Raw genomic sequence first — 9,914 nt, 5'->3', positions numbered from 1 at the left:
TATTAGTGGCTGGGTGAGCAAGTGCATAACTTGGCAAGTGTGTGAAATAAAAGGTGAGGTGGAAAACTGAGTACAGAGATAGATGGGATGAGGTTCATAGGTGGTGACTTGTGCAGTGACTTGGTTAGTGGGAGATTGGATCATTGAATAGTTGCCTGTGATGGGGTGATAGAGTCACATAAGGTAGGTAAGGTTGTTGGAGGTTTGGGGCATGGTCTGCTCAGCATGCTACCCGTCTTGAGGAGGTGGTCAAGTCAGGGGAGTAGTCCACAAGATGGTGCAATGGTCAGGATGTTTGGTGATGCTTGGATCATCTCAAATCAGATTGGGTCAGCATTTTGCTTGGGAGTAATCAGATCAGGTGGTAGTCATGTGGATGGGGGTGTGCTAGTTGGGAAGAGGAAGTGTCAGTGTGAGTGAATGAGGGTTCAGTTCTGTAGTTAGTCAAGAGCTTGACCAGGTTTTAAACTGCCTAAGATTTTCCCGGGAACTGTCAAGATAAGAACCATGGATCTATCACCGGTCTATGACTCACTGAGATTCATATTTCAAAGGGCAAGAAATGCTGGCCTAGCCAGTGATCACAATCATAGAATCCCTACAATGTGGAAGCAGGCCATTTGGCCCATCGAGTCCACACCAACCCTCTGAAGAGCAGATCCCACTTTGTAACCCTGCATTTCTCATGGCTAATCCACCTAACCTACACATTCTTGGACATTATAGACAGAACAGAAAAACCGGCCGAAGGAAGTTGAAATTTCTCAGACAAGTCCAAGCTCAACCGATGAATCAAGGCTTCCACTGGGTTCTGGCACACACCTTCAGTCACACTTTCAGCCCTTGATGATCAGATGACTTGGGCTATAGTATTTCCAATAATTCAAGGTTGATGAAGTAGATTTTTTTTTTACTTGATTGTGGTTTGTGAACATTATAATGGAGAAAAATGCAGTAGTCTCCATTAACCAATGCCCTTTTTAACAGTTACTGTCTTTGGTGGAGTCTTCTTCCAATGGTTGGTTACATCAGGCACAATTGCTAAGGAACAGGTAATGACAAAATGATAGTTTGTGCATATTTATGCATGTTACATTGCAACATGTTTTGTCAAGGAGCTAATTAAAAACCAGTTTCCTGTTTGGTGAATCAATAAATCCATCAACTGAAACATTATAATTAGAATTAGGAGAAATTCCAAATCCTAGACAGTTGTTGCAATTTAGAACACTTTTCCAGATAGTTTGGGTGATTCAGCAAACAATTGAAAGATATTTGATCCAGGAAAATTGAGGGATAGCATTTAGATTAATTCCAGATCACTCCACAGACACTGTCGTCTGTTTAGCCAAAGTCTGTGACCATGATTTACTTGTCAATGACAAAAAGAAACTTTATTATTTTCTAATAGAATGCCACTTCTCCCCCTTCTAAAACCTGCGAGATCACAAGAGCACATTTACTTTTGCTAGCCAATTCAGGTCTTGAATTTCATTCCCAGGTCATGTGTGGAGTGGTAGGAGAATTTAATGCCTGTCTGATCTCTGCATTGTTGGGTTAGTAGGGGAAAGGCAGGGTGTGTAGACTGGATAGGAACTGGGGCTTGGGTCCCCCGGGAAGAGTTGGGGAGGCTACATGTAGCTGGGACGCACTGAGTAAATACCTACATCAGGGCTCAAGCATGATCTCCAACAGCTAAAATACTCAAAAATGAAATATTCTTCCAGCCCACACACTTTGTTACACCGTTCCTTCACTGCCATTCACTCCCTCATGTTTCCCATCTCCCATTCTCGCTAATGTCACCTCATGTCCTTTACACTATGGCCCTTCATACCCTCATACCACAGAATACTCCTCTACCAATTGCTGTGCACCCCCATACCAACCTAACCTGCTTCACACATACCCCATGGTTCCAACTTATGTGCCACACTTTGCCATCCACCTATACCACCATGTCAACTTACTTCTGACTTCCATCCACCCTGTTAATTACCAGGCCAGCTCACCAAGTATCACAAGAATTCATATCCATAGATGAGAAAAAAGAAGAACACCATTCGTGGTGCTAGCAAGGAAAGGAAGAGATTGCCGGCTCCTTTCCCCATGCCTGCTTCCCTCCCTCCACTCCCAAAAGGCTACTCAAAATTTTTGTTTTAAGTAACCTGACATTTGTTCAGTCATTTCTGTGGGGTCCTCCAACAGAGTCTTATTAGAAATTTGGTAAGCCTCACCTCACTGGACCCACCAGTTGTCAAATTCTGAATGCAAACACTCTGCAGGGATCGTCATTTGCATGCCTCTTGTAAGCAGTCAGCAAAGGTTCCACCTTTTAAAGAAAAGTTGGAAACCTCCCTGAATGAGCAGAGGTAAGGCAAAACACATTTCTCTGATTTTATTTGAGGAGATAGAGAAGTCCCTGAGGACCTTCGGCAACTACGTGTTTTGAATCTCTACAATCTTTTCCCTTATTGAAATTAACAATAAACAGCTGGCAAGCTTGATTGGTAATAAGTGACCTTGTCCATAAATAAGAACTACAGATCAGGCTGAAACTATTTATCAAAACACATCAGCAACATGCAGTCTGTGAAGACAAATGTGGTTTGCTAACTAATAATAGTCATTGTGAGAAATTGTTGTTGATTCCTGATAAGGTTGATTTTGAAGGATTAATGAAAAACATTTCAGGTTTATTCAATCATATTCTACATTGATAAATGTTTATGGCATTAACTACGCCATTTCATAAACTTCATACTTGAAATCTACACTCAACCAGTTGTTATTTGTATAAGTCTGCTTTACCTGTGTAATTTACTCTTCATCGAATCACACAGTGCATACTAAAGCAAGGCATGTTACCAATGCAGAAATATTCAGGGACAAATATATCATTCAGAGTAAAGCTCAATCAATTTAGCAATGCCATTCGAACCCTGAGTGGTGCTATTTTCCTGAAACCTATTTCTGTTTGCATTTTTTCGAGTGTCTGCTGTATAAATCTCCTGTGTTGTTTTTGATCACACACCCAGCATGTGTATTGATGTGAAGGTAAAATTCTGGTATCTGTGCTCTTACTGAATGTCAATTTGGAGACAGTGATGGGTGACCTGCTCAAGGGGCTGAAACACATTATTTGAACCAAAGTCCCATTGGATCAGCAGATTTAAATTGCAGGGATTTTAGCTTTTATTTTGCTGTCTGAAACAATAAAACCTGCAAGTGATATTTAGGAAGGGATATCACAAGCTAAATTCAAGGCAGCAATTAAATTCCAGCATTACAATTGGTCTTAGCTGATGTGATTTATAGCATCATCTAATCCCCTCAATTGAATGCAAACTCAAAATTAATTTCTAAGCTCTCAGAATTCATGGAATTCTCTTTTCTGTTAGTGGGCTTTCCCTCCATGTGTCCAAGCATTTATTGAAGATTTATGCTCATACATAAAATTTACACTGTCAACTAGTATAGTCAACCTCAGGTAAGCACATAACTTGTTCAAACATAAAATTTCAACATAACCATTTCAATCCAATTATACATGTTTCCAATCAATCTGGAGATGATGGGACTTGAAGGCTCAGAGGTTGGTACGCACCACAAGAGCCCCTCAATCGAAACATATTGAATTCCTGATGTATATATCATCTGTTTTTCTGGTCATCTCAGTAAGCAAAAGTTCACTGGGTGAAGTACATCTAATCCCGTGAAATTTCAACTAAGGACTACCACACAGACGTTTAGAAGTAAAACAATTTAATGTAAATTCTACCATCGTTGCAAACTGCTTTCTGTCATTTATTCAATATCAAATTGGTAAATTATTTATTAAGTGGCCTGTGTGTTGAAATATACATTTGAAATCCTGTTGCCAGCAGAATTCCAGTTCATAGTCATTTTTTATCTCTTTTCGCAAAACAGATGTATCTTTATTAAGTATTTTTCAGAACGTTTCAGTGTGGGATACATCACAGGTTTGCACCTGCTTTGGATTCCAAGCACACAACACCATTTTGTACAATGCTGCTTTCATAGAAACCAGCTTGAGAAAAAACAAATGATAATAGACAGTTGCAATCATTTTGAGCAAGAAAGAGAAAGTCATTGGGCAGCTATTTGTTTATACCGTGTGCATCATTTCAACATTGCACACAATGCCTGATTTTGTGTGAATATAATAAGACATTTCTTTTCGTCTTATTTATATTTCATAAAGATTGCAAAATTAATTTATTAGGGGAAGCAGTTACATCTTTATGCTGTGATCACCTGCATTAAGCTGTTAAAAATAAAACAGAATAGGTAATTGAAAAGCTTTTCGAGTTGGCTTATGAGCAGTTGGTCTAATGAGCTTTTGAAATCGCCTCTTTCATTTTGTTTTCAACTTGCTGTTCAGAAGCTAACTAGTCATGTGTATGATGGTGTGTGCCTTGAATTCATGTCCTTTAATCTCATAGAATCAGGTGAGTAGTTCCTGAGGATGAACACAGTTGTTTTTTGTGGAAGTGAGACAGGGGAAACTTTCACATTCGTGAGACAGTATATAACACAGTACAACTCAATATTCTTAGTTATTGGTGCAAACCTGCAATGTGACGGCAAAAGTCACCCTAATGAGCTTTAAATTTTTACTTCTTTTTTGCTCTCAGATTTTCTCTGCATTTTACCTTTTCCTCTCTCACACATCCATGCTCAGTTTGATTCCGGAGACATTCTTGCAGCACAAACTGCCTATTTAGATAAGTGGAGAATCTCAATAATCTCAATCCTTCATGTTTCCATCTATCTTTCCAGCAGAGGTCACTAGATAACAATTAGGAATGAGGACAACAATGACCTTTTTGTTGTTCTTCCTAAATTCTGGGACGATGAGACTCTCTGCAGCTATGTAGACCATCACATACTATTTTAAAATACCATTGCATAAATAAAAGCAAAGATAAAAGATTAAAAACTGTGAAAACCCTCCAATACATAGCATGGTGGATCTTTGAAGACAAATAATAGAAGCCTTGTGCCTCAGTTCTTTACAAAACAGAGTTAGTGATGTACTGGTAATGGTGCAGGAGCTGAAAGAGAACAAAGTCCTCTGGCTATTACAGAGGTGGGTGAAGGCCAGCCCAGCTCAGTGAGAGACCACAGCTGGATGATATGGTCAAACTTGTCAATCACTGCAGAGGGATCCAAAAGAATGAGGCGAGATTATTTTCAATGATCCAATGAATGCAATGTCATTTGTGAATTTGAGATGGGTTATTTCAATGCATCGGCTGAGGCAAAAGTCATTGTTTGAGGGATTTGTGTTTTTTGTACAAGTGCACTTACAATGAGATATGGCATCTCGCAGACCTAACATGTCAAGCTGGTACTGAACCCCTTTTTTGACTGATACAGCCCATGTGGTGAAGCTAACCCCACAGTACTCTTTGAGAGCCAGCCTGTTGACTCAGCGTCAATAACAGAACAATATGTACTCAGGATGGCACATAGGGGGAACCTATAGCCTGAGATATTCATTAGCTTCCTTGGTTGTTCTGGGTCCATTAAGAAGATGCTTTCAAAAAACTCTTGGCAGATTCCTGTCATGAATCTTGTAGAGGGCACGCACTGCAGGTACAATGCGATGGAGGGGATTTGAGCAGGCTACTTTCCTAAGGATGGTGTCGAGCTTCTCATATGTTTTTTAAGTTATACTCATCCAGCCAAGTGGTGATCATTCTGTCACACTCAAGGCCTTTGCCTTGTAGATGGTGGATAGTGCACAGGCGTTGAGGATTGAGGATAGAGGAGTTAAGTTACACGCCCCAGGCTTCCAAGCCTCTGACTTGTTCTGCAGCCAGATTATTACATGTGGCTGGATCTGTAGAGAGAGAAACAGAGTTAATTGAAGAAGATAACCTGAAACCTAACTCTGTTTCTGTTTTTATTTATTTAGTTGGTACATTTAAACTTATGGCCAAATGTAATGTGCTGGGAATTTATGGTGGGCATTTAGTCATGTCAATGTTATTGAATTTCGAGGGAAATAGTTAGGCTTCCTTTTGTTGGAGATTAATTGTTTGGCACTTAACTGGTGGAAATGTTACTTGCCACTATCAACCCTAGTCTGAAATTTGTTCAAATCTTCCTGCATGCAGCAGGAACTTCTGCATGGTTTGAGGAATTGTGAATGGAACTGAACAGAGAAACATAGGATCATGACATTGAAGAAGGAGGTGATTTGTCCCATCTTGTTGGTATCAGCCTTCTGAATGAGAACATCACAATGTCATTCTTCTACCTTCTTCCTGTAACCCTGCACCTTGTTCCTTTATAGATAAACAATTAATTCCCTTTCTCGAATGCCTCAATTTAACTTGCCTGTAAGGCAGTATATTCTTTAATGACTCATTACATGAAAGTATTATTCCTCATGCCTCTTTTGCCTCTCTTCCTAATCACTCTAAATATTTTCCCTCTCATTCTTAATCTTTTCACAGGTGGGAACATTTTCTCTCTATTTTCTCTGCCCAGACCACTCATGGTTTTGAACACATCAATCAGATCTCCTCTCAGCCGTCTCCGAAAGCAAAACTGTTCCAAATTCATCACCTTATCTTCATAACTGAATTATATTTCATTCCTGCAAACTTCCTCTGCACTCTCTCCAATGCCTTCATACCCTTCCAGGTCGGGCAACCAGAATTAGCTACATTACTACAGCTGAGTCAGAACTGGTGTCTTATATAATTTCAAAATAACCTCCATGCTCTTGTAATCTATGTATCTATTGTTCAGAATCAGGATATTGTATGCTTTATTAACTGCTCTGTCCACTTGCTGTCACTGATAAGCTGAATTTAAATCATGATTGCTTTACTCCTTTGAGGTCCAAAATATTGTTTGTCTTGTTTGATTTTAAATTGTTCGCCCCTAAACTGGGCAAAGGTTAATTTTGCTGAAGTAGGCTAGGACTTGGCCCAAGGGATATGAAGCATCTACTTGCTGATTAAACTGTCAGTGCAGTGGGAGGCATCCATGGACGGAATAGCAAGAGTACATGGTAAATATGTTCCTATAAAGACAAAAGGTGGGACCAAGACCAACCAGAGAACCCTGGTTGTGAAAGAATGTAAAGGTTAAGATTAAGGAAAAAAAGGCGTGTTTGGCAGATACCAAAAAACAGCAAGAAACCCCAGAGGAGTATAAAGAATGCAATGAAACTTAAAAAGGATGTTGGGAAAGCCAAGAGAATGCATGAGCAAGCCCTGTTGAGTCAAATAAATGGAAGTCCAAAGGATTTAAAAAAAAAGAGCAAGAGAATAACTGTAGAAAGAGAATAACTCTAGGGACTGTAGTAGTAGTCCAGACCAGGAAGATATGGGCACAGTCCTCAATTAGTACATTGTCAGTCTCCGAAGTGGAAAAGAACTATGCATATATGAGCATCAGAGTGAAGGACTGTGAAATATTTGAAGAAATTAACATAGAGAGAGAGAGAGAGGGAACAGATACTAATGGGTTTAGCAGCCTTCAAAGTAGATAAATCAACAAATCTCGATGAGATACATCCTAGCCTATTTTGGAATGGGAGGAGATGTGAGATCTTATCTGGCTATCAGGATCAACATTGAAGCAGCATTTAGATAAGCACATAGCTATTTCTAAAGCTATTGCTACAGTGTCCAGAGTAATGGGTAAACAGCTGGAAAATGGGATTAACGTACCTCTCAATCTTCTAAACTGCATCTTGTTCTCAATTGTGTTTCTTACCTGACATCTGCCATCAGCATACTTTTCTTTATTTATCAGAATTTCTATCTCTTTTTTCAAATAGGGTGCTCTGAATTTGTTTGCTCTTCCCTTCTTATTTGGGGAATATACCAAGAGTGTGCCTGAATTGTTTCTTCTTTGAAGGTAGTTCATTATTCATTTACTGTTTTCCTGCCAAATCATTGAATCCAATTTATTCCACCCAGACCAATTCTCACCCATTCAAGTTGGCTTCTCCCATTAACTATGCTAACATTGAATTGCTCATTACCCTTTCTCATAGAAAAGGGTCTGCTGATACCAACTATCTGAAGATGAATTCCAACTGCCCTTCCTCTGTATACTTTTTTTTTTACTGTTCAGTTTTAAGAGTTTGTTAGATTTTAATCATTCTTTATTTCAATGTGTTTCAGAGATTTTGTTGCTGCTGTGCATGCTTGTGATTGTGAATTAATATTACCTTTTCATCAGCATCCTAAACCCATTGGATACACTGTTCACAATCCTTTCACTGTACTCCCACTGACCCTTGATTTACTTGGCCCACCTCATTTCCAAGTGCCAGGTCTGGCAGAGCTTCCTCTCTTGGAGAAAGTGAGGTCTGCAGATGCTGGAGATCAAGGTTGAAACTTTATTGCTGGAACAGCACAGCAGGTCAGGCAGCATCCAGGGAACAGGAGATTCGACGTTTCGGGCACAGGCCCTCCTGAAGAAGGGCCTGTGCCCGAAACGTCGAATCTCCTGTTCCCTGGATGCTGCCTGACCTGCTGTGCTGTTCCAGCAATAAAGTTTCAACCAGAGCTTCCTCTCTTGTTGAACTGGAAACCTGAACACATTTTAGGAACTCTGACTATACGTTACTTTTATTTCTGTCTTAATTTGGACAATTAAAGCTCACAAATAACTATAAATTTTGCACTCTTCTGTAACATTGTTGCAAGTTTATTTCTGTACATTCTGTCAATGATTTGGGCTATAGACAACACCAAGAAATATAATTCCATTGTTTGTTCCTTAGCTATAGCCAAAATACTTCTACCCTCTGGGACAGCCTCTTTCTCCAGCACTGCAGCATTTTCCTTAATCAATACTGCTCTACTCCTCTGCCTTTTCATCCTTTCCTATCTTTACTGAATACTTTGGTCAATAATGTTTAATAACAAGTCCTTCCCTTCCTTGAACCAGTTCTTTGTTTAGCCGTAACAAACATATTTCCACATAGCATTCTGAGTCTGAAATTTATCCCAGTCATATTTATGATATTTTGTGCATTCATATCTATACACAATAACATTGACTTAGACCATATTAATCTCTCACTTACTCTGACACCACCTATTAATTCACTATTCCCTATTTTCATGCTACCTATCCCTTGGTATCCCTCTCTAACATTGTCCCCAGTAGCAATAGAAAAAACAGTTGTACAAGGAACTCAGTATTGTCCCTGTTTAATGCAAGCCATCTGACTTGTACCAATCCTGCCTGCACCAAGGCTGGTCTCAATGTCACAAGAATATAAACTCCTCCCTCCTGCACCAACTTTCCAGCCATACATTCTACCTTATCCTCCTACTCATGAAATTCACTTGCGCATGGCACTGAGAGTAATCCTGAGACTACTATTTTCAAGGCTCCCTAACTTTTACTGGCAAGACCAAATGATTTTTTTTTACCCATACTATTAATTCCAACTTGGTCCATGACTGCTGGCTTTTTATCCTCCCTCCTCAAAGTTCTCATGGACGGGTTGGACCGAAGGGTCTGTTTCCATGCTGTACATCTCTATGACTCTATGACTCTACAACAACCTTGACCTGGGCATAAGTGAAATAAGGATTTGTGAAACATGGCGAATAAACAAATGAAGCCATCCTGGCTTCACGTCTGTAACTACAGAAATGTCTGTTTCCCTATTGAATCTTCGAGGATAAAGTGAGGACTGCAGATGCTGGAGATCAGAGCTGAAAATGTGTTGCTGGAAAAGCGCAGCAGGTTAGGCAGCATCCAAGGAGCAGCAGAATCGATGTTTTGGGCATGAGCCCTTCTTCAGGAATGGGGAAAGTGTGTCCAGCAGGCTAAGATAAAAGGTAGGGAGGAGGGACTTGGGGGAGGGGCGTTGGAAATGCGATAGGTGGAAGGAGGTCAAGGTG

Source organism: Chiloscyllium plagiosum, chromosome 3 (genome assembly GCF_004010195.1).
Source record: "Chiloscyllium plagiosum isolate BGI_BamShark_2017 chromosome 3, ASM401019v2, whole genome shotgun sequence".
NCBI lineage: Eukaryota > Metazoa > Chordata > Chondrichthyes > Orectolobiformes > Hemiscylliidae > Chiloscyllium > Chiloscyllium plagiosum.
This window is presented reverse-complemented; position numbering follows the sequence as displayed.